Source organism: Paroedura picta, chromosome 9 (genome assembly GCF_049243985.1).
Source record: "Paroedura picta isolate Pp20150507F chromosome 9, Ppicta_v3.0, whole genome shotgun sequence".
NCBI classification, from domain to species: Eukaryota; Metazoa; Chordata; class Lepidosauria; order Squamata; family Gekkonidae; genus Paroedura; species Paroedura picta.
In genome coordinates this window covers 46,593,583-46,619,547 of record NC_135377.1, presented here as the reverse complement: position 1 = coordinate 46,619,547, position 25,965 = coordinate 46,593,583, and the positions used below count along the sequence as shown (strand labels likewise).

The 25,965-nt window shown below is 43.1% G+C and overlaps 1 long non-coding RNA gene across 1 annotated transcript in view; it reads left to right on the top strand.

Moving 5' to 3' along the window:
• The window catches only part of LOC143844241 (uncharacterized), a 52,307-nt gene extending 35,604 nt beyond the window's left edge, over positions 1 to 16,703 (top strand). The window contains exon 3 of the long non-coding RNA XR_013233887.1: positions 16,582 to 16,703. This is a non-coding gene — a long non-coding RNA (uncharacterized LOC143844241). The remainder of the gene's footprint in view (positions 1 to 16,581) is intronic.
• Positions 16,704 to 25,965: the final 9,262 nt, after the last annotated feature.

The following is a 25,965-nucleotide window of genomic DNA, read 5'->3' as shown; positions in this document are numbered from 1 at the left end:
ACCCTTGGGGTGACGCCCTCTAGCGTTTTCATGGCAGACTCAATACGGGGTGGTTTGCCAGTGCCTTCCCCAGTCATTACCGTTTACCCCCCAGCAAGCTGGGTACTCATTTTACCGACCTCAGAAGGATGGAAGGCTGAGTCAACCTTGAGCCGGCTGCTGGGATTGAACTCCCAACCTCATGGGCAAAGCTTTCAGGCGGCTGCCTTACCACTCTGCGCCACAAGAGGCTCATTTCTTGGGGATTTAGGGGAGCTTTAAAGCACTTCTGTGGAGGGACTGCAGCCGGAGAAGCCTCGCTGTGTGAATCAAGCCTCGTTGGTTCATTGCTTTCCCCGCTCACTCCAAGGGAAAAAAAAAATTGGCGATCGCTTTGCTGGAAGTTCAAAGGAGAGAGCCAGGGGGAGGGACTTTGTTGGAACCGCTACAATGAGAATGCACGTGTCTTTTTCGCTAGTGTTGCAGATTGTTCACAAGAGTGTAGCACTTTCCGCAGGGTAAATCCACTTTTCCCGATTTCCCTAGAAGCGCTACAATGAATCATTTTTTTTGCGGAACTGTTGCAGGAGTGTTGCATATTGTGTGTGACATCATGCGGAACGTCATGTTTGTAGCGTTTACCATATGCAAGCCTTCTGCTACTTTTAACTCGTGCAGAATGGCCCCCAGAAAAGTGGATTCCCCCTGAAAAAACCATTACACTTCTGAGCACAAGCCACAACACATCAGCGAAAGAAATGTGCATTCTCAAAATAGCGGTAGGTTCCTCCCTAGCTCTCACCCCCAAGCTTCCGGAGACACGATCGCCATTTTCCCCCCCTTAAACCGGCGAAAGCAACTAATAAGCATGACTTCTTCAGCTGAAGTCCCTCCACAAGCTATTCAGAAGTGCTTAACAGTAAAACAAAGCTCCCTTCTGCAATTGTCTTTAAAGTTTTGAAGCACAATACAGCCCCCTGTTCGACACTGCCCATAATTTCACCCAGAAATTGCATCCATGGGGGGGGGGGGTGTTTGCTTGAAGAGCGTGTAAATGATTAAGCACCGGCTCCTACGCCAGAGAAAAAGGTCTTGAGACATCGAATGAACAAATACTCGTTGCTACTGGTGTTTTCGGGGTTTAAAAAAAAACAGTTTTTAAAGGGAAAGGGGCTTTTCGGGAGCACGAACACAATAGTTCATTGGCTGGTGTTTCCCATAATGCAATTGAGATAATATTATTCTTAAAAGCTCATAGGCCTTAAACTGGATTACCTTTCATTCTTGCCTGTTGGCAGCACCATTTCCATGTATTTTTTTTGGGGGGGGGGGGTTGAGGCTGAACATAATGAGGCTGAACATAATGATGTCATCTATAAAAGCTAATACTAATATGTGGCATCCCACAAGGACTTTGTCCACAAACCTCTGAAATATGCTAATTTCCTTTCAAAATATAGGATATTTATTTCCTGCCACTCCCAAGGCCAGCTTGCGGGTTACAAAATGTCCAATGAAACCCCCAATAAAACCCCATTAAAAAACAGGACCACAAAATCATACAACAACTGGAACAACATGGTGGTAATTACTCAAACTTCCCACCCCCAACCAGCCTCTAATGGGGGCTGGAAAGGGGGGGGGGGCAAAAGTAGCAATGGTCTAACTGCTGCCTAACACTGGGAGGGGAGCCCAAAACGATCTTCCTCACAACCCCAGCCTCAACTAGGGTTGGGCGCTTTGGCGCCTGAAGCAACCAGTCTCTCCTGGCGCAGCCAATGCCACACCACGGGGGGGAGGGGAGCCAGCGGGCGCACACACACAGGTGTGGAGCTCCGTGCCTGTGTATGTACACCCACCAGCACTCCGACTACAGACCTGGTGGAAGAGCTCCATTTTGCAGGCCCTGCAGAACTCCAGAAGCTCCAGCAGGGTCTGCAGATCTCCTAGGAGCTCTTCCCACCAGGTAGGAGCCAGGACCGAGAAGGCCCTGGCCCTAGTCGAGGCCAGGAGTGCTTCCCTGGGGCTGGGAATGACCAGTAAGTTTGAACCCACAGAGCATAAGGCTCTGCAGGGGGCATAGGGCAACAGGCAGTCCCTCAGGTATGTGGGTCCCAGACCATGGGGGGCCCTAAAGGTCAAAACCAGAACCTTGAGCCAAATCCAGGCAGCAACCAGCAAACAATGCAGCTGCCTCAGCACAGGCTGGATATGGGCCCTCCACGGTGTTCCTGTGAGGACCCTAGCAGCCACATTTTGTACTACCTGCAATTTCCAGATCAAGGACAAGGGCAGGCCCGTGTAGAGTGAGTTACAGAAATCTATAAGGTGATAACCTGTGTCTAATTCATCTTTCCCCTATTGCATGCAGTCAATTAGAATTAGTAGTGTAATGTGGACAATAATTATGTGACAGATGATGACCGGAAACTTCTTGCAAGGCAGAAAGCTGTGAAAAGAAACAGAAATAGAAGTCATTAGAATTAACTTTTCCTCCTCTAATGCCTTAACAAGCTAACAATATTTGCTACGTGATACTAATCAAGTTGCTTGTGTACTATGAGAAACATCAGAAAGATGCATCAATAAATTTAAAAAAGAGGTGTTTGATATTATGCTCAGATGTTTGCAGAGTTAACAAATTGTGCTATGTCAAATTTCAAGGATACTTACTATACCTGATTCTTGTCTTGTTAACAGGAATCACTAAATCTGTTTCTTCTGTCGCTCATCATTAGCCTCTTCACATTATTTGTTCTAACCTATTTAATTCATTGATGTTGGTTGCAAAGACTATAAAACTCCCTGTGATTCTTGACAAGTATGACTCAGCCTTATGCATGACAAGCTGGAGTGCAGCACATTATACAGTCAAAGATTCAAGTTAAAGCATTCTTTGATGTTACTCCATTCTAGCAAGGGAAAAGGAAAAGCTAGAATGATCAAACGGTTCTGCCATGCTAGACCGTTCCCCAACAAAACACATTTGCTGGGCTGATATCAGTATTGCTTTTATAATGAAGGAAGCTGAACTTGACCTGGAATAATTATATTTTTTAAAATTAAATACACAGCATTCTGGGGGAAGGAATGGGTAGGGATGAGAACAAAACAGCTTATTAACTAAAGTTTGTCATGGATGTTAGCCAGTCTGTGGTCTTGGAAAAGCAACTTGCAAGATCATTACATAATCTTTGGCACTGTTTATAGGGGCTTGTGAATAAATACATTTTCAGACAGACTGTCTCCACTCAAACAGTTTCTAAAACTCCAAGGCAATGGGGCGGGGGGGGGGGGGGCTGGAATGCTCCAGCCTTGGAAACACCAATATGACCCATCCAAAGCTTAACAGGCACTGCTGGCTGCCGGTAACAGAGTTTCCATTCTTCTCTATGGGATCAGAAAGCTATATATATTCTCAGTTCTGTTTGATGCTGTTTTGATTGTTGGCTGTTTGCAGACAGGTAGGGAACTTGTTAAAAGCCAACTAGCAGAGCATATTCATTTCTTTACTCATGACTGTGAATTCATCTTCCCTTATGGGTCTTTGGTGTTAGGCTCTGAGCCACCCTCTCTCCCTGACCCATTATACACAGGCCGGAATGCCAGAAGTGGTGATGACAGGGCTTTGGGTAAAATCCCCGATTATGCCCGACATCAACGCCATCCAGGGCCCAGAACGCCCCAGGGCCACGGAAGGCCTGCATTATGGAAACGCGGGAACTTCCACAGCTTCCTGATTCTGCGGGCACCTGCATTGGCTGGGGTGGGCCAGCGCTGTGCATAATTGCCAATGCCGGGCCATTTGGCCCACCCAGCCCCGACCTACGGTGTCCCTGTAGGGATACTGCACACCCCTGCAGGCTCCACGGAGCTATGGAGCCGGCAGAGGCATCCCCCTGCCCCCACCAAAACATGTGGAGGGGGCCCGGCCCCCCCACTCCCCCTAGCCCACCTCCCCCCTGCCGCTTACTCCTCTGGCCCCGGCACAAAGTGCATGCGCGTGTGCTACACCAGGGCAGCCATGCAGGCCCCACCCTTGTTCATTCAGGGTGGAATAGCATCCTGCCCTGCTGCAACGGCACAGCGGCAGGGTAGAATAGCTGCCGCCGTGCATAAAGGGTCCCTGCTCACACTGAACAGAGGAATTTAGCTACTGGATTCCTTAGTTGAGTGAGGAGCATGCTTTAAAACCTGACTAGAGGCAAAGCCCATTGTACCCAGGAATACAATGGATGCTAGGATGCAAACTTGTACTGTGGCCTTCCTGGGGGCTGGCTACATGGCAAAAACTCCTGACCATCCTTGGACTCTTGAGGCTCCACCTCCAAACCTCAAGGAACTTTCCTGACCCAGGGGTCACCAAGCTCCACCCGCAGCCAGGAAATCTCCTGAAACTGAACTATAGAGATCAGCTCCCAAGGGAAAAATGGCTGTTTTGGAGGGGGAGTCTACAATGACAACTCATCTTCAGGCTCCTGGAGATGAAAAGGTCTGCTTGGAAGGGGGGAACTCTTTGGCAGACAAGTTGGGACTTGGGGATTTGCTGTAATTGCAGGTCACTTCCAGGCTACAGAAGTCAGCCCCCTAGAAAAAAGCCCTGGATCCCATGGGGAAACAAAGAGAAATGCTGGGTGGCAGTAATTGCTAATAACAATAAACATCAAATAATTCTCAATTACTGCCTCTATGTCAGCTTTTTACCATTGAGAACCCCCTGAAATATTTTTCAGGCTTGGAGAAACCCCAGAAGTGAGATCTCCAGGTCCCAGCAGGAGGCTACCACTGGTCAGGAATACCAGCGTCCAGATGGGACCTGGAGAACCCTCAGAACGAAAGCTCCCCTCCAGACTGCAGACATCAGTGGGCTGTGTAGCACTCCCCTCTACACACACACACACACATTCAGAGAGAGAGAGCGAGAGAACACAGAAGGCAAAAGCTTTTATTCCTTCTCAAATAGCATATCTTGTTAACCGCACAACAAGCACTTCAAGTAGGAAATACCTGAGTGTCTCCCTCTTGGATTGCTCTAAGAAGCAATCGGACACAAGTTCCAAATTTAAAGGAAAGGAATCCCCCTAACAGTCAATGAACAAGTCAACAAGACTTACTCCATCCTCTTGCAACAGCTTCTTCTGCCTGTGCTTTAGTTACACCTCTTTAAGGCAATGGCAATTTGTACAGATTGGTGGAATGGTTAAACGCTGTGGATTCTAATGTGTGAGCTGGATTTGATCCTCAGCTCCTACACAGGCTGGAAAGCGCATTGCTCTCTTCCACCATTTCAAGCAATATTAAAATTGTGTATTTATTTAATGTATATATGTATTTAATTGAATATGCCAATTGAACAGGACAAAATAAAGAAACAAAGAATGATACACTGAAAACCTATACAGAAGAGATGAAAGATGACAGATTCCTTCAAAGAAAAATCAAAGCAACTGGGAGAAACAAATCACCAGAAGTAGATGGGATATCAGTAGAGGTATTTCAAATCACAAAACTGCAGTCCTTCCAAATCTTAACAAAATATGCCAACAAATATGAAAACAAAACAATGATCCACAGACTGGAAAAAATCCTTACTCCAATTCCAACAAAAGGAGACATCAAAGACTGCAGCCATGATCAGACCTTGGCATTACTTTTTTGTACTAGTAAGATGATGCTCAAAATCATACAACAAAGATTGTTAACATATATGGAATGAGACATGCCAGAAGTTCGAGCTGGATTCAGGAAAGGAAGAGGCACTGAAGATCATATTTGTGAAGCAAAGCAGCTCTGAAAGCATCCAAGAGTTAATGTGGATATTAAGGAGCTAAATGGGCCTCTGTCCACATGGCTCTTATCATCTTCAAGGACAGAGTTAGGAATGTGATAATTAGCTCATGTTGAGAACCTATGGCCTACAGAATGGGGAGTGGGCGGCAGGAGTGATGATGTAGCCTTTTTAGAGGGCTCCAGAGAGAATGTGTCCTGATTGGATTGTCACTACCACCTGATGCCAGTTGGCTTGAAACTGTATTCATATTTATTATTATGGTCATTGACCAAATCAAGAAAAACTGATTCATACAATATTGGCAGCCTACCATGTCAGCGTCTGTTTATCAGCTAACATATGGTAATTTAAAGAACAATTCTACTTTGAACAGAAAAAGAAACAAGAATGGGATTAATAAGAACTTCTCTGATTTTATGGTAAAGTCTGCAGTCAAAGAAAACATGTTCTATTGATCCTAGGGTTTCTGATCCACATAGGCAATTTTTCTGAAAGGATCTAAATTTAGCCTCAAGAACAGCAGAGGGTAGTACATTGTACTTTAAAAGAGTAACAATTCTCCTATAGTTAAAATTCATTAAAATTTAATGTATGACTTCATTGTTATCCTACTGAGAGAGAAGTGGCCTTGAGTCGGCCTAGGCTTTTTTGGCCTTGGTTCCTGCCTGGTCGAATGAGCTACCCACTGACACCAAGCCCTGATGGAACTAATGAAGTTCCACAAGACCTGCAAAACAAAGCTCTTCCATCAAGTTTACAGCTGAGGCCAGGACAAAAACAGATAACAGGTATAGGCTTCCCTCCCTCTCCCTAAAAATCCATACTCTCTGAGTATTCCCTGCATTGAAAAGATCTACCCACCACATGACCAGAAATATAGGAAATCAGCTGAACTATTACAACATGGAAGGGCGATGTACCACTTTTAAACTAATTAGCGGCCAAGACTTACCTCGGCTGCCTTTGATGCAGATGGGGGCGGCCACGATGCCACGATGAGGGCCTCCGTGAGCATGCACGCAGTTTTGTGTGTGTGCCTATATCAAGAACCACATGCGCTGCCCGGCCTCTCTCGCACATGTGGCTGAACAGTGACCCGCCCTCCCACCCTGTATATGTTTCGCGTTATGGTTGGTTCTTTGTGATTATGTTATATCTGTTGGAGCTGAGATTTAGGCACGATAGAAGCCTGTTGGCAGGGAGTTCAGTTTGCGTATTGGACTCCCTGGGGGTTGGGAGTCTCCTTAAGGGAACTGGCTGACACGCGAGTATGGCCTACCCAGCTGGGAGGCCAGGCCCTTGTAGCCAAGCAATCCAATATGAGGTGGATGAGGTGGATGCCTGGTGGCCCCCATGTTGGTTGCTTCCATGTTGAGGGACTCTGGATGCAGAGGACCTGCTCTCCTGGCTGGGGTAGAGTGCATTTCATGGCAGCCATGGATCCTTGGGTGGTCAGCTAAACGGCTGATGGGTCAGGCTTCCTATTGTGCTAGGCCAACCCCGTTTCGTGGTTGGCACAATAATAAAGCAGCTGCAGCCATTCAAAGCCAGAACTGAGTCGAGTCTTCATTGGCATATTACCACCATGCTAATCAATGTTTTAACAATGTTTTATTGCTCTTTTAACTACTGATGCATTGTAAGCCACCCCAAGCCTGCTTGCAGGGAAGAACATCCTATAAAGTTAACAATTGTCTTGTCCTGAGTGTGCAAACCCCCCACTAGTTCTCCCAGTCTCAACATTTCCATGGCCTTTGTCACATAAATTATGGGGAATCCTTAGACTGTTACCTGAAAATGATGTTGCATCCTCCATATGCACAACTCTCTCTAGATATTACTCTCAGAATCTTCCAACATATCTCAAGGCTATGCTAGCAACCCTGTCTTGCCTTACAGGAGACCTGTAACCACTACACAGGACTACACTCCTTGGCAATCTGCATATGGGATTTCAAATCCTATGTCCCCTTTTGACAGGCAGATACACACTCCAACCACATTATCCATACTGCATTAAATGAGCAGGGCTTTTTTAAGGTGAAAAAAAAAGATCCTAGGAAAAATAATGTCCATTGTGCAGATTTTTTAAATGTAAGCAAGAATAGACATGAAGAGAGCAACAAGAGAACACAGAGAACACACAGTATGTATGAACGAGATCTTAGGGTACATAAGCTAAATATGGGCAGACAGTGTGATGCAGTGGAAAAGAAGGCAAATGTAGTCCTTGGCTGTATCGACAGAGGCACCACATCAAAATCACAAGATGTCATAGTCCTGGATGTGAACAAAATTGAGAGGTTACAGAGGAGAGCAACAGGGCCTGGGGACCAAACCCTATGAGGAAAGACTAAGGGACTTGGGAATGTTCAACCTGGAGAGGAAGAGGAAGAGAAGTGAAATGATTGCTTTATTTAAGGATTTGTAAAGGTGTTATTTGGAGGAGGGCAGGGAGTGAGTCCTGTTGACAACAGAACCTGCAGTAATGGGTTTAAACTATTTATTTTTATGTATTTATACTTTATTTTATATACCATCACTCCCTTTAAGAAAGACTCAAGGCAGTTTACATAACAATAAAACCCATAAAATATTATAAAACTACATGTAGAACAGTGCCAGCTATATATCAGCAATAATTTTTTCACAAAGTAATTCAGCAGTGGAATCCGCTGCCTAATATTATTATTTATTATTTCTTAAATTTTTAATACCTCTCTTCCAATATGGCTCAGGGTGGTGACCTCCCCCTAACTGGCAGTCTTTAAGCAGTAGCTGGAGAGACACCTATCATACATGCTTTAAGCTGATCCCTTTCAGCTCTATGATACTATGATTCTACAATGTAACCTTAACAAAAGACATTTCTATCTGAATGCACCTATATATATGATAGGGGAGTGATTGAGGACCTCACACACTATGTAATGGACTGCCCCCTCTATGATGAAACAAGAAGCTAGTTTATCAAAAGAATACTCCCTACCACCTCGGGTCTCTCAACAACTGAAAACATGATTGTTCTATTGTCAGATATTGATGCCTGTATTACCAATAGAGTTGCACTGTTTGTTCTCACTGCTAGGAAAATAAAGTCCAAATTGCGTAACCAGAGCTAAAACTCTAATCATCACGTTCCCCCCCCCCCTAATATTGTAGTTTTATCTATGTAAATTTATCCTACCACTAGCTTTCAAGCCCGCTGTAGTAAAAATGCGGTGGGGGAAGAGTTCTTACGTCCTTATAGACTCCCTTGCGGGGTGATCCCCCAGGGTGCGGTTCTCTCCCCCACCTTGTTCAACATCTTTATGCGCCCTCTGGCCCAGCTGGTGCGGAGCTTCGGGCTGGGTTGCCATCAGTACGCTGATGACACCCAGCTCTATCTCCTATTGGACGGCCATCCGAACTCCCCCCCCCAGAACCATTTGCCAGATGTTTGGAAGCAGTGACAGAACGGTTCATCAGAGTCGCCTGAAACTCAACCCCTCCAAGATGGAGGTCCTGTGGCTGGGAAGAAGGGGGCAGGAACAGGAAGCGTGTTTACCACCTTGGCGGGAGTGTAACTTACCATCGCGCCGCAAGCCAGGAATTTGGGGGTGTCCATCAATGCCTCCCTGACTATGGAGGCTCAGGTCAAGAGAGTAGCGGGCCAGGCATTCTTCCACCTTCACCAGGCCCGGCTACTAGTGTCCTACCTGTCCCCTGACCACCTGGCTACAGTGATCCATGCGACAGTCACCTCCAGATTAGATTTCTGTAACTCACTCTACGTGGGCCTGCCCTTGTCCTTGATCCAGAAACTTCAGCTAGTGCAAAATGCAGCTGCTAGGGTCCTCACCGCCACACCTTGGAGGGCCCACATCCAGCCGGTGCTGAGGCAGCTGCACTGGCTGCCAATTGCTGTCCGGGTCTGATTCAAGGTTTTGGTTTTAACCTTTAAGGCTTTACGCGGGTTGGGACCCATATACCTGAGGGACCGCCTGTCGCCCTATGTGCCCTGCAGGGCTCTACGCTCTGCGGGAGAAAACCTACTGATCATTCCCGGCCCCAGAGAAGCACGCCTAGCCTCAACCAGGGCCAGGGCTTTCTCTGTCCTGGCCCCCACCTGGTGGAATGAGCTCCTGGGTGAGTGCGGGCCCTGCAGGAGCTGTCAGCGTTCCGCAGGGCCTGTAAAACGGAGCTCTTCCGCCAGGTCTATGGTTGAGGCTGGGATTGGCAAGGAAGTACATTGCCCCCCTGGGAGGTTTGAAGTAATCATCATCACTCTCCATCCCCCAATGCCCTTGTTCAGGTAGGGGAGAGTGGTATTTTCCGCCGTGTTGGGTATTTTTATAATCTTTTAACGGGGGTTTTAATGGGGGATTTTGAGACTATTGTTACCCGCCACGAGCCTGTAGGGAGTGGCAGGAAATAAATCAAATAATAATAATAATAATAATAATAATAATAATAATAATAATAATAATAATAATGATGATGATGATGATGATGATGATGATGATGATGATGATGATGATGATAATAATAATTTACAATGTTAGTATTATGCTGTTTTTATTTGAAAGAATGCTTCACATGACCACACTGGGTAAAAGCCTTGTTATGTATTTAGGTAAGTGAGAAAGGAATTTCTTTCCATTGTTATCTTACTGAGAAAGATATGAGCATAATTCTATGGTTATTGGATGAGCAGACAAAGATTAACACTAGTTTCTATTTCCTATTACCCCCGAGAAACATTTACAGATAGACATACAGAAAATCCTTCCTTTTACTAAGAATGAAACTACACATGATGTAGCAAACTGGCTGACTTGCATATGGAGAATAATGACTATTACTCTCTCCATGACATGAATTATTTATTCAAGCAAAGGACATGGCAAGCAGTAACAATCATTTATTTCATGCCTCTGTGAGCTCCTGATCATTTCCCCCCATCTCTGTGTATTCCTGGAGTAATCTGCCAGAAGCCCTCAGAAGGAAAATATTACATAATTGGAAATCAGCCAAATATAACCATCATTTGTAAAAAGAGAGAGTATGTGCCTTTTTTTTTAAATGTTATGTTTGAAACCTATTGCATAAAGAAACAGTCTGAAGAGGAAATGGCCTTACAGTTTAAAAAGTGCTTTAGGGCTCAGGAGATCAGTAAAAAAAATGCTATTGTAGCAACAAACTTTAATGGCCTTGCTATTATTTCTCTATGATTCATCTCCCCTAGAGTGGAAAGAAGAAGAAAAGAGCTTCATAAGTTGCACATGCTGTGAATGTCCCCAGGAGCACAGAGCCATCTTTCCTCCTTACATTCCTTAAGCAAGAGTTTGGGCTGGTTGAGACCATCCATTAGTTTGGCTCCACCCATCTTTTAGAGCAGGGGTAGTCAACCTGTGGTCCTCCAGATGTTCATGGACTACAATTCCCATGAGCCCCTGCCAGCATTTTCTGGCAGGGGCTCATGGGAATTGTAGTCCATAGAAATCTGGAGGACCACAGGTTGACTATCCCTGCTTTAGAATGTCTGCATGGATTGAAGAAGGGATACCAGCCATTCCTTTGATACTGGATTTTCTGTCTGGATTCAGCATGGTGTAATGGCTAAGAGAGGTAGACTCTAATCTGGAGAACTGGGTTTGAGTCCCCGCTCCCCCAGATGCAGCCAGCTGGGTGAACAAGTTCTCTCAGTCACAGTTCTCTCAGAGCTCTTTCAGCCTCACTTAGCTCACCTGTTGTGTGGAGAGGAAGGGAAAGATGATTGTAAGCCACTTAGATATTCCTTAAGACAGAGAACTTGTGTTACCATAAAGGTAGCTCATAATGGAAGAGTGCCTTACACAGAGACATCTTCATGCACAGAAGCCCATGACACGACTCTGAGCAGGTTGGTACCCACAGAAACCAGCCCGGCAGAGACTGACTATGTAGTAGGGCCCCTCAACAAACCTAGGAATGCAGGCCAAGGCCCATTCTGCACACACTGGATAATGCACTTTCAGTGTGCTTTTGCAGACAGATTTTTCTGTGCAGAACAGGAAAATCTACTTCTATATAGAAGCCTGCATACCCCAAAGGTCTGTGTGTGTATTGTGTGCATATTCTTCCACACCTGACATCCTTTCCACCCCTGATGTCATCAACCCTGTGTGTTTGCAGCTTGGACCCAGGACTGGTACTGTATTTTCCTAACCTTTCCCCCTGTAGAACGTAGTATATGTATGTTTCTGCTTGCGTGTGTTTTGAATGTACCCCAATATATTCCCTAAATCAGTGGTCCCCAACATTTTTATTGCTGGGGACCACTCAACGCCGGGGACCACTCACCGGGGACCACTCAACGCCTTTTACTGAGGCCCGGTGGGGGGGGGTAGTTTACTCCTCTACTCTCAACCACTGCCCTAGCGCTCTCTGATCGTTATGGTAATGTTTAAACATCCCTTCAAAATAAGATACAGACACACCACAACAATGAAGTGTGTTGTAAAGGGCTAGGGGAGATGAAGTAAAGGGCCGGGGGGGGGGAGAGAAGGCGTCCTTCGGGGCTCACCTCCAATTAGTTGAAGGACCGCATGTGGTCCGTGGCTCACAGGTTGGGGATCGCTACCCTAAATAAATCCCCTTGAGTGTAAGCTTGTCATCTTCATTTAAGAAGGATTTCTCCCAGGGAACAGCCCCACAAAAATTAGTATAAAAGATCTTGTTTTATCCAGCCTCTTACTATATTCATGATTCCCCACAATTCTCTTTGAGAGATCCAATTTGGATAACACTTGTTGAGCCAATATACCTCCTCATTATCCCCATTTACTTAGATTTTTATTATACCCTTCTTTCTTCTCAATGGTGACCTAATATGGCTTTCAACATTATTCTCTCTTCCATTTAATCTTCATAACAACACCAAGGTTAGGTTGTCTCAAGTTCACCCAGCAAGCTGGGGACTGGACCCCGGGTCTCCCTGACACTCCAACCCGGATACTGACTCTAAGCATGTAAATTTTAATCCTAACACAGTTTATTTCTTAATAAGGCTCACCCCCAGCTTTGAAACAACAAGCAAATTCATAGGAATTTAAGATGTCTCCACATTTTTCTTTCTTCTTGTTAGACCTTGCACCAATTCACGTGTTCCAACAGGCATTGCATGAATATGGGACTATGTATGGATCTTTACATCTCCACACATTATGGCCTGTACTGGAGCTTGCTTCACCGTGCACACAACTACCAACCTACCTCATATCTCATTCACTACATCACTGTCATGAAAGTGGATTGTAAGCTGTGACTTCAGGTCATGAAAGTGGGTTCAGCAATACAGTGTTAAATGTGAGTCCTCAGATGTAAATCCTCAGAAGCACTTTAATATCTTGATTTCCACAGCAAGCCCAAACTAGCCTGAACTCATCATTAGAGCTGGTCATGATTAGTACTTAGGAAACCGCCATGGAAGACAACTGCAAACGAGTTTTGTTTGTCCCTTGCATTGGAAACCCACGAGATTCCACCTCGAGTCAGTTGGGACTTGACGGTATTTAATTATTAGTAATTTGATTTCTAGAAAGATCCATTTAACAACGTGCTAATCTGATTATGTGATTTTTGTCATAAATTGGACTGTGTAAGTCAGATTTATCAAATAACAGAAAAATATTAGGCAATTTGCTTAGACAATTTTTTAATACATAGATAACAGGTCTACAGAAATTATGTCTCTAAGGAAGCTAATGGCTTCAAAATGAGCTGCTAAGTGTTTATGTATTTGCATACAGTATTTCAATTGCTCATGGTACATTTTATTTCCTACTGTGCTCCTCATTACTTTTATATTGGTTAACAAATGAAAACATTCAAAACAAAATAACACTTATAAAGATATTTTATTCATAAGGGAAACAGTTGGTGGGCAAACGGATCACCCTGGGGCTCTCCCTCACACCTGCTTTAGTGGCATGTACTGTGGACAACTGCCTACAGTATTCTGGCAAACGCCCTGGCTTAGCACCCAGAATTCCCCACTCAGGCTTTATAGTGTCATTAATACTCTGCATACATCTTTCTCCTTCATGTTGTCATTAAAACACTCAAACGATGATCATGAGAACTTTGCATTCCCTGTTTCATATCCCAACATATGTAGAAACACTAGCTGGTGTGTTGTTCTTAATATTATGGAAAGGGCAGGAGACAGCAAACAAGGAAACAATTTAAGGACCATCCCAGGTTACTCTCCTGTTCTCTTTTTTGGCATCCCTCTCCCTGCTCTGCTGTGGAATAGATTTTTCCTGTCCCAAAATATATCTTCTTAAAGGGATCTTACCCCACACATTGGCGAAAAAGTTATGTTGGCTGCCATAGAAGACATTTCATATAGCTCAGCTGATGACATAACACATCCCAGCAGCTCAGGTTGTACAGCATGGAAACCCAGGAAGTGTTCCAAGACGGGGATTAATTTAGTTACCAGGAGAAGGGAGATGACTGGGCCCTGAGGATGGTTGTCAACAGGCTTGGAGAAAACATCCTGTCTCTTTAAGAGAAGTTTAATGTGTAAAAATAGACAGCTGAACTTGTCATGGTATAGAGGTAAATAACATCACTTGCTAAACAACATCCAATTAAGAGTAAGGATGCCAGTCCCTAGATGGGAACCTGAGGATCCCCCAGATTTACAGTTCATCTCCAGGTGACAAATATCACCTCCCCTGAAGAAAATGAATGCTTTTGAGGATGGACTAATTGCATAATACTCCACTGAGTTTCCTCCCTGGCCAAATCCTGCCCACTCCCAGCTCCACTCCCAAAGTTTCCAGGGATTTCCCAACCTAGAGCTAGCAACCGTAATTAAGGGGACAGAATATTTTTGTCTCCAGGCAGTTGGTAACCTGAACCCTGAGAGCAGCTAAACAGCAGGCAGATACAAAGGCTGTCAGCATTCACCTTATCAGGGGATAAAGACTGCCTCTGGAGCAGGTACCTTCTTGGGAGCGAAGGTCCACTCAAATGTAGGCCAAAAGATCCAGGCAGGGTATGACAGTAGGAGTGGGAATAAAAGGCTAGAGCAGGAGACAGGGACAATGGGAATTCAGTGGCTGACAAAGATTGGAATCCAAACATCTGGTACTGTCTGAGAAGGCTGAAGGAACCAAGGAGGTGATATTCTCAGCCAGGAGAACATCAGGTTACTCACTGCTGAAACTATGGCCAATGCCTCTCTACCAATCTGTACATAGTTTCTTTTGGCTGCCATTAGCATGCATGAGTAAAAGGTGATTAGGACTAAGCACTGCACCAAGCACACTTGGGGAAGCATCACAGGTCAAAATTACTGGCAATGTCTCTGTAGAGTATACCAGGACCAAACTGGAAGAGAGCAGTTATTTAATTTTGACAAAAGCATGGTTATGGGGCCCCATCCATATCCATTTAGCCTGTTTATCCAGTAGTCTATGGAGGGGTTCAGCCACTGATGCTTTATGGGGTAAAAAGGAATTATAAAAATTCAGGAGCCCCAAAAAGGCCTGCAGCTCCTGTTTAGAACAGGGAGTCAGGGCATCACTAATGGCCCACAGTTTATCTGGCATTGGCTGAATACCCTCAGTATCAATAAGGAACCCCAGAAATTCTACCTATGGAAATCCAAATACACATTTATCCCTCTTAACTCAGAGTCCTGTGTCAGCTAAATGTCCCACCACCCCCTCTAGACATTGTCGAAGATGGGTGTCAGAGACCTCCATCATCAGAACATCATCAAATAGGGTAAAACTCCTTGTAGGCCTCTCTGTAGGTCTTCCATTAAATTTTGGAAAATACCAGAGGCCATACTGGCCCTGAATTGTAAATGGTTCACTTTTCTTTTTTATGCATAACAATAGTCTGTGCCTCTGCAGCCACTTTGTCCACAGTGAGTTGTTGGTAAACTTGTGATGTCCAATTCAGCAAAAACCCAGCCCCCAAAGAGTGAAGCCAGCAAATGGCTAATGATGGGGACCAGGAATGCATGGAAACCAATTTATTGGTGGCCAATTTATTGTACATTTATAATCCGGACAGATGCATACATCATCTTTGGGTTTAACCAGTGTCAGAATGGGCATTTCCCAGTTTGCATGATACAACATCTCTAACACACCTTGTATCACCAACCTGTCCAGTTCTGCCTTTATTTTGTGCTGGAGAGCAAAGGGTATCCTGCAGGGCTTAAGTCGAATGGGCACCAGGCAGGAATTTAGGTTTAATGACACTGGTGGACCCCAGAACTGGCCCAACTGGCCATCCAAAACCAAGGCACTCTCTGAAAAAAATCTTTGTAATCACCTGGCCTCACTTGATGCAATCCAGTGACCTGAATGCCCAAGCCATCAAACCAATTGAAACCATGGAGACTTTTTTGATGTCCCTCAGTGACACTGGGCCAGCTTAGTTGTGGAACTATACTTAGAACTTCCTACAGCCACGCAACAGCACTCAATAGCATTGAAAATCAGTTAACGCTGGCTGGAACTTTGAGAGGGCCAGACCATTATTCTTCTGGATCTGTGTGTACATGTCTTTGGACACAATGGAAAATGCTGAGCCTGAATCCACCTCCATGTCGCATAGGGTGTTATGGATCTGGACCTTCACTTGGAGTTTCTTTGACCCTTTCATGCTGGCAGTCTGTACCATAGCCTCGCAATTCAGTTCCTCTTCGTCCACCAGGAGTTTGTGCGGTCCGGTCTGACCAGACCATCATGCTGTCTGCTTTGCACGTGCCATTTTATTTTTCTTGGGTTTGCACACATTCTGTACGGTCCTATTTCTTGCAGGCTTTGCACTGGCCTTCTCGGAACTGATATGACCCTCAGCCAGGTTGGCTGCCACAGCTCCAGCGGGTACTGGCTCCGGTGATCAAGGGTGCCGAATTGTTGGACAAAACAAAGATACAACAAAAACAAAGGTACAAGCAGGCACCATTTTTTAAAATCACATTTTTGAAAAAGGGAAAGGAGCAAAGCATGATGGGAGGCTGCCTCCATCAGACTCAGTGCAGAAAGTATGTTGCAAATTCCAGCCTGGGAAATAAGGGGAGGAAAGCCCAAATGTGAAAACACTCGTTAACTCACAGAATCCATAGGAAATCCAAAGTGAGGCTAAAACTAGGTATGTCTCCTAATGCGGAAATGGTCACAGTGTGAACTGAGTTGCCTGTAAGAACAAAACACATCCACTTTTGCAGCTGTGGTGTCAGTTGCTTATTAATCTACTAGCGATTTGAAATTCTCGTTAGGAGAGAAGACTCGCTCAAAAGGTAAATGACCATGTGGTAATATGGCTATTAACTTGAATGATGAGGTGTCATCACTCAGAATGAATCTTCCAAGTGCCTCAGTTAGCTACTAAAAGAACTATAAATTTTAAATCTACTAACAATGAAGTAAGCCTGTGGGAAACTTTTGGATCTGACACAAGGTAGAACATGTAACATGTAACTACAGGAGATGTAGGTAGTCACAGAGTGTCTGCCACAGGAAGTAGAGGTAATCATAAAATGTCAAGGAGTGTGGTCATGTCTGGCATAACTCTTTAATATTGCTGGCAGAAGTTGTATTTAACATGATGCCTTTTACAAATAGCTTATTGAAAATATTTTCTTGCATATACACAGTTTACCTTCAGTCATGCAGTGAAGATCCTTCTGCTGTGAAGGCAGCTGAGGTAACTATATAATCAGATTAGGCTTTTGTAGCCATTTCATTTTTTACATCCATAACACCCCAAAATGTGAAAAGCATGATTTGAAAAATATAAAAAATTAAGGTTATGAATGTGTAAATGGTTTATCTTGCATAACCAGGATAATATGCTGCTATGATGTGTCAGAAAATGAAATATAATGCAATACATGGAGGTCAAGAACAAGCCAGCTATGTTTATTAATCTAGGATAACATAATGCATCGATAAATAATTCAGATCCAATAAAAGTGACAAGATACCTAGTAAGAGCTTCCCAGCATATCTTAAAATAAAAATCAATATAATCACCACAGATCACTTAGAAAACAGATTAAATGGATGGCTTTCAATTTAGCTCTTCAAAACATGGGAGGATTAATTCTGTTTTTCTGTAAAACATAATGGGATTTCTCCAGGTGTCTGAGAACAGAAACTGGAAAAAATACTTTGATCCTAAATGTGGAAAAGTGATTGCTTGCAAAAGTGAAACTCAATGAATTATCAGTGGCGTTATGCAGATCTGCCAGTATGTTTATGACCGCCAGCAAGGCAACATGTCAAAATATATTGATTGTAAAGTAGTCAATAATCAGGATAATGCTAACCATTGAGATCCACACTAGCAGGGAATCCCAGGTTCGGTCACTTTTCTCTCCAATAAAGGATATAGAACCAAAATCCTAACCAGATCTAATCATAATTCTACTCAGATCTATCCAGCAGGACTCACTCTCAGGATGGAAGTAGTAATGTAGATTAATGTAGTAATGTAGATTCACATGCAGTAGCTTCTTGGACACCAAAAGATTTTCAGGGTATAAGCTTTCAGGAGCCAAAGCTTCAGTCATGTACTAACATAGCAGACCTTTCTCTATCTCTGATGCTGAACAGCCAATGAGAATAGATAACATTGAGCTACATGAAATACTGATCTAACTGAGAAGGTAGTTTCATATGTTATGAATTGTTGCTTGTATTGTTTCCTACATTTTATATAAACTGCCCTGAGCCTCTGGGGAGGGCAGTAAACAAACAAAGAAACAAACTTACCTTTGCACATACATTAAAAAGGTAAAGGTATCCCCTGTGCAAGCACTGAGTCATGTCTGACCCTTGGGGTGACGCCCTCCAGTGTTTTCATGGCAGACTCAGTACAGGGTGGCCTTGCCAGTGCGTTCCCCAGTAATTACCGTTTTACCCCACAGCAAGCTGGGTACTCATTTACTGATCTTGGAAAGATGGAAGGCTGAGTCAACCTTGAGCCGGCTGCTGGGATCGAACTCCCAGCCTCATGGTCAGAGCTTCAGATAGCATGTCGCTGCCTTAACACTCTGCGCCACAATAGGCTCTTTTATTTCATACATTAGAGGTCACTAAACTGATAGCATAGTGAATTTCACTTGTTGTCCGTTGTACTGGCAATTGCAATACCACTAGAATGGTGATTTGGAGGACGTTAAGCTAAAGAGAAGGAGTCAGAAGAGAAAAATGGAGAATAGACTTTCCCTGAAAGATTCTCATACCACCTTGGTGCAGGAGAAATGTTCCTATTCTTTGCAAAATATTTCTTTTTGAATTTAAATCCTGAATAAGATCTAAATTACACTTAGGAAATTGTCTGGTCCCTGAGCTGGTGATGAAAGAGGAGAACCCAGGCCATCTACAGAAGGCAGGGACCTCTACTTATTAGGGAGGCTTCCAAGAAAAAAAAGTTTGTAAATGAGCCAAAAAGGGGGGGGGGGGTCCTTTGAAATCAGTCTGGTAATGACATAAATATCTCTGAGGGGTTGACATGTTGAAGTAAGGGGGACATATATATTTTAACTGCTCAAACCTCCTGTCAGGAAAAGCACCCCTAAGTCCCCCCTCTCAGAGGTTAAGACACACTATGTCTAGCTGGTTCCATCTTGCAGGAGTTCCTAATTGGGCCGTAGCAGCCCACAGCCAGCCCATCATCTTCAAAGCCAAAGAATGGGATAATTGGCTCTACCTGAGAAATAGTGAGCCATAGAATATGGGGGGGGGGGGAGAATCAGATTGATAGAGTAATTTTCCAAAGGTTTCAATGTGTTCTGATTGGCTCATTATCATTGCCTGCCTCAGGTAGGCCAAAAACTATAATTTGCCCAAGAACTTGAAGGCCAGAGGCTAGCTTGAACCTTGAAGGCTCACACCTAAGAACGCTGCCAGTAATGTAGAGAAAATGCTTAAGTTGAGGCCTATAATAATATGAAATAAGGCTGTGCTGTCTAATGCAACATTTAATGTATTAATCATTTAAGCTAGCATTTATTATTTTCTGAGCTGCTTCATTTTAGGGAATTGTGTTGCTTACTAATACCTATAAACTGATATTCTGAATTCCTTCTAATAAACTTTATAATTTTTTACAAAAATCTGTTATTTGCCCACACTTGCCCTGGGGACGCATGTGATTCAGTCTTAGACTCCTTGACATCCCTCGAGAGTTTGGAAAATACTAGGTAGCAAAACAGAACTTTTAAAAAACAGAAAGCAGAAAAGCAATGCTTCACATAAGTCCCTGTTAGTCAACAGCAATACAAAAAAAAAATCCACCTGGTGCTTCAGCTCAGCAACAGAGTCACCAGACAAATGGACAGAGGAGGCAATTCTAAAGGCAAAGTGCCATGCAGAGATTGCTGTCTCTCCTATAGCCACCCACTACATGTTCACAGGTCAGCCACACAGCATGGCTTTTCTAGCAAACTGTGACTAACCATTCATATAAGAACAGGTGGTTCAACTATCCTAGTTTCAGACCACTGAATGACAGCTTTTGTTAAGTAATATGAGGATTGTTATCCCCAACATTGGCTCATAATTATTGATTTTGCAGAACTAGAACTGGATCTGAGTCAGTGATTCCTGTTCTTTCACAATATACAATACTAAGTTAAATTTAAAAAGCCCCACTTCTTTGGACAATGGGTCCTTATTGCATTAAAATGCTGTAAAGCAACTGCAAGCAAACTTATTCTCTCAATGTTCTCCTAATGTGACAGAGATTTCTGTGTATATAATCAGTGATTCCATGGCTCATTGGCTTATTTTTATTGTAAACTGGTAGATTTTAAAGCCATTTATGGCTAAAGTAATAAGGTCAGTAAGCAAACTATGTAGACAATAAAATCTTTATTGCTCCAGTGATGCCTTTTCTCTGTTTGTCAGCAGAAGCACTATCCTCTCATTTCTTTTCTCTTCCACTTAGCAGTAATGCTAATTCTATCAGGGCTCTGGCCCTACAACTGCTTTACTTGGCCTCACATAAATCTTGCTCTAATTTGGTTTGTGGCTGGATTCTGAAAGGGATCAATGGCTTCATTTACACCATGTCTCACTCCCCTTTGATACTGAAAATGTGCCCCTTGCACATACATGTTGAGAGCAAGAGTTTTTAAAAAAAACACCTTCTTGAAAACAGAGCCTTCCCTCAGTGAAGCAATAATTCAAGACAGAAAAGGAGAAAGAATTAAACCATGAATCCTGGTAACTCTCCTCTCTCCCTAACTGCCCATATAAATGGAGTAAAATCTGCATGACTCTAATTTCATCCATGTCTCTTTACCAGGCCTTTTTGTTATTTTAAGGATTGATTTTCATTCTGGAGTATCATAGTTCCACAAAGCATTATATTTATATACTGCCCTCCCTTGCAGCTCAAGGCATTTTACATTTGAAATCCTGAAGACCAGCTGCTAGTCAGGGTAGATAGACTAATGGTCTAACTCAGTAGCCTTTTGTCAGATGGCCACTTTTGGCACTCTGCCCATGTGTCATGGCACATCACACTGCACTTTATTCTCCCAATACGTATGTTTCTCATTTGGCATGAATGGGGAAATGCTCATATCTCTATGCACATACAGCTTCACTACAGATGAATGTTCTGTTTGTGTGTACTGAAGTTGCATGTGCATGAGAAATTCACATCCCCACAAAGTGGTTATCCTGTATATCAGGAAAACTGTGAATAGCACACACAGAACTGTACAAGCTCTATCAGGGCATTTAGGTCTTCTGGGAGCTCTTTCCACCAGGTCAGGGCCAATTCTCTAGAGCCAGGGACCACCAGCAGATTCATACCTGCTCAGTGCCTGCAGGGGTCATAGGGCAATGGGTGGTCCCTCCAGTATGAGGGGCCCAGACTGCAGATGGCCTTGAAGGTTAATACTAAAACCTTGAACTTGATCAGTAGACAACCGACAGCTAATGCAGCTGTCTCAGCACTAGCTGGATATGGGCCCTCCAAGATGTTCTGGTGAGGACACTACAGTTACATTCTGTACCAGCTGTAATTCCTGGGTAAAGGCCCACATACAGTGAGTTACAGAAGTCAATCCTGGAGGTGCCATGCCACAGAAATCCAGTTCAATAGTCATCTGTTTTCTTTTTCTCTCTCTCGCTGTAGTCCCCTTCAATGGATTATTTTTAATACTCTCCTCTGTCTTTTTTAATCTCAGTAACTCTCACTTTCCAAGAAAAACAAATAAATGCTCATGATAACCTGCAATGTATGAAATTCAGAGATGAAAAGAAAAGCAGGCTTCAGGCTGAAACTGTATCGCTCATAAAATGAATGAAGTAGCTTTAATGACCCATTGCTGCCCACTGGGTACCATTTGCTTTAATATCTGTGGTAGTCTTTGCCTCTGGCTGCTTCTCTAAAGGGATGAATTTTGTATAACTCTACCAGTGCTTTACTACAGCAGAACTGTTGATACAGTTTCTATTTTTCTTGATAATTGCTAATTAATTAATTAAATACAGAATAGAAAGAAGAAAGGAAAGAAGGAATTTGTGGTATAAATAAGGAGCAAAGCATGATGGGAGGCTGCCTCCATCAGACTCAGTGCAGAAAGTATGTTGCAAATTCCAGCCTGGGAAATAAGGGGAGGAAAGCCCAAATGTGAAAACACTCGTTAACTCACAGAATCCATAGGAAATCCAAAGTGAGGCTAAAACTAGGTATGTCTCCTAATGCGGAAATGGTCACAGTGTGAACTGAGTTGCCTGTAAGAACAAAACACATCCACTTTTGCAGCTGTGGTGTCAGTTGCTTATTAATCTACTAGCGATTTGAAATTCTCGTTAGGAGAGAAGACTCGCTCAAAAGGTAAATGACCATGTGGTAATATGGCTATTAACTTGAATGATGAGGTGTCATCACTCAGAATGAATCTTCCAAGTGCCTCAGTTAGCTACTAAAAGAACTATAAATTTTAAATCTACTAACAATGAAGTAAGCCTGTGGGAAACTTTTGGATCTGACACAAGGTAGAACATGTAACATGTAACTACAGGAGATGTAGGTAGTCACAGAGTGTCTGCCACAGGAAGTAGAGGTAATCATAAAATGTCAAGGAGTGTGGTCATGTCTGGCATAACTCTTTAATATTGCTGGCAGAAGTTGTATTTAACATGATGCCTTTTACAAATAGCTTATTGAAAATATTTTCTTGCATATACACAGTTTACCTTCAGTCATGCAGTGAAGATCCTTCTGCTGTGAAGGCAGCTGAGGTAACTATATAATCAGATTAGGCTTTTGTAGCCATTTCATTTTTTACATCCATAACACCCCAAAATGTGAAAAGCATGATTTGAAAATATAAAAAATTAAGGTTATGAATGTGTAAATGGTTTATCTTGCATAACCAGGATAATATGCTGCTATGATGTGTCAGAAAATGAAATATAATGCAATACATGGAGGTCAAGAACAAGCCAGCTATGTTTATTAATCTAGGATAACATAATGCATCGATAAATAATTCAGATCCAATAAAAGTGACAAGATACCTAGTAAGAGCTTCCCAGCATATCTTAAAATAAAAATCAATATAATCACCACAGATCACTTAGAAAACAGATTAAATGGATGGCTTTCAATTTAGCTCTTCAAAACATGGGAGGATTAATTCTGTTTTTCTGTAAAACATAATGGGATTTCTCCAGGTGTCTGAGAACAGAAACTGGAAAAAATACTTTGATCCTAAATGTGGAAAAGTGATTGCTTGCAAAAGTGAAACTCAATGAATTATCAGTGGCGTTATGCAGATCTGCCAGTATGTTTATGACCGCCAGCAAGGCAACATGTCAAAATATATTGATTGTAAAGTAGTCAATAATCAGGATAATGCTAACCATTGAGATCCACACTAGCAGGGAATCCCAGGTTCAGTCACTTTTCTCTCCAATAAAGGATATAGAACCAAAATCCTAACCAGATCTAATCATAATTCTACTCAGATCTATCCAGCAGGACTCACTCTCAGGATGGAAGTAGTAATGTAGATTAATGTAGTAATGTAGATTCACATGCAGTAGCTTCTTGGACACCAAAAGATTTTCAGGGTATAAGCTTTCAGGAGCCAAAGCTTCAGTCATGTACTAACATAGCAGACCTTTCTCTATCTCTGATGCTGAACAGCCAATGAGAATAGATAACATTGAGCTACATGAAATACTGATCTAACTGAGAAGGTAGTTTCATATGTTATGAATTGTTGCTTGTATTGTTTCCTACATTTTATATAAACTGCCCTGAGCCTCTGGGGAGGGCAGTAAACAAACAAAGAAACAAACTTACCTTTGCACATACATTAAAAAGGTAAAGGTATCCCCTGTGCAAGCACTGAGTCATGTCTGACCCTTGGGGTGACGCCCTCCAGTGTTTTCATGGCAGACTCAGTACAGGGTGGCCTTGCCAGTGCGTTCCCCAGTAATTACCGTTTTACCCCACAGCAAGCTGGGTACTCATTTACTGATCTTGGAAAGATGGAAGGCTGAGTCAACCTTGAGCCGGCTGCTGGGATCGAACTCCCAGCCTCATGGTCAGAGCTTCAGATAGCATGTCGCTGCCTTAACACTCTGCGCCACAATAGGCTCTTTTATTTCATACATTAGAGGTCACTAAACTGATAGCATAGTGAATTTCACTTGTTGTCCGTTGTACTGGCAATTGCAATACCACTAGAATGGTGATTTGGAGGACGTTAAGCTAAAGAGAAGGAGTCAGAAGAGAAAAATGGAGAATAGACTTTCCCTGAAAGATTCTCATACCACCTTGGTGCAGGAGAAATGTTCCTATTCTTTGCAAAATATTTCTTTTTGAATTTAAATCCTGAATAAGATCTAAATTACACTTAGGAAATTGTCTGGTCCCTGAGCTGGTGATGAAAGAGGAGAACCCAGGCCATCTACAGAAGGCAGGGACCTCTACTTATTAGGGAGGCTTCCAAGAAAAAAAAGTTTGTAAATGAGCCAAAAAGGGGGGGGGGGTCCTTTGAAATCAGTCTGGTAATGACATAAATATCTCTGAGGGGTTGACATGTTGAAGTAAGGGGGACATATATATTTTAACTGCTCAAACCTCCTGTCAGGAAAAGCACCCCTAAGTCCCCCCTCTCAGAGGTTAAGACACACTATGTCTAGCTGGTTCCATCTTGCAGGAGTTCCTAATTGGGCCGTAGCAGCCCACAGCCAGCCCATCATCTTCAAAGCCAAAGAATGGGATAATTGGCTCTACCTGAGAAATAGTGAGCCATAGAATATGGGGGGGGGGGGAGAATCAGATTGATAGAGTAATTTTCCAAAGGTTTCAATGTGTTCTGATTGGCTCATTATCATTGCCTGCCTCAGGTAGGCCAAAAACTATAATTTGCCCAAGAACTTGAAGGCCAGAGGCTAGCTTGAACCTTGAAGGCTCACACCTAAGAACGCTGCCAGTAATGTAGAGAAAATGCTTAAGTTGAGGCCTATAATAATATGAAATAAGGCTGTGCTGTCTAATGCAACATTTAATGTATTAATCATTTAAGCTAGCATTTATTATTTTCTGAGCTGCTTCATTTTAGGGAATTGTGTTGCTTACTAATACCTATAAACTGATATTCTGAATTCCTTCTAATAAACTTTATAATTTTTTACAAAAATCTGTTATTTGCCCACACTTGCCCTGGGGACGCATGTGATTCAGTCTTAGACTCCTTGACATCCCTCGAGAGTTTGGAAAATACTAGGTAGCAAAACAGAACTTTTAAAAAACAGAAAGCAGAAAAGCAATGCTTCACATAAGTCCCTGTTAGTCAACAGCAATACAAAAAAAAAATCCACCTGGTGCTTCAGCTCAGCAACAGAGTCACCAGACAAATGGACAGAGGAGGCAATTCTAAAGGCAAAGTGCCATGCAGAGATTGCTGTCTCTCCTATAGCCACCCACTACATGTTCACAGGTCAGCCACACAGCATGGCTTTTCTAGCAAACTGTGACTAACCATTCATATAAGAACAGGTGGTTCAACTATCCTAGTTTCAGACCACTGAATGACAGCTTTTGTTAAGTAATATGAGGATTGTTATCCCCAACATTGGCTCATAATTATTGATTTTGCAGAACTAGAACTGGATCTGAGTCAGTGATTCCTGTTCTTTCACAATATACAATACTAAGTT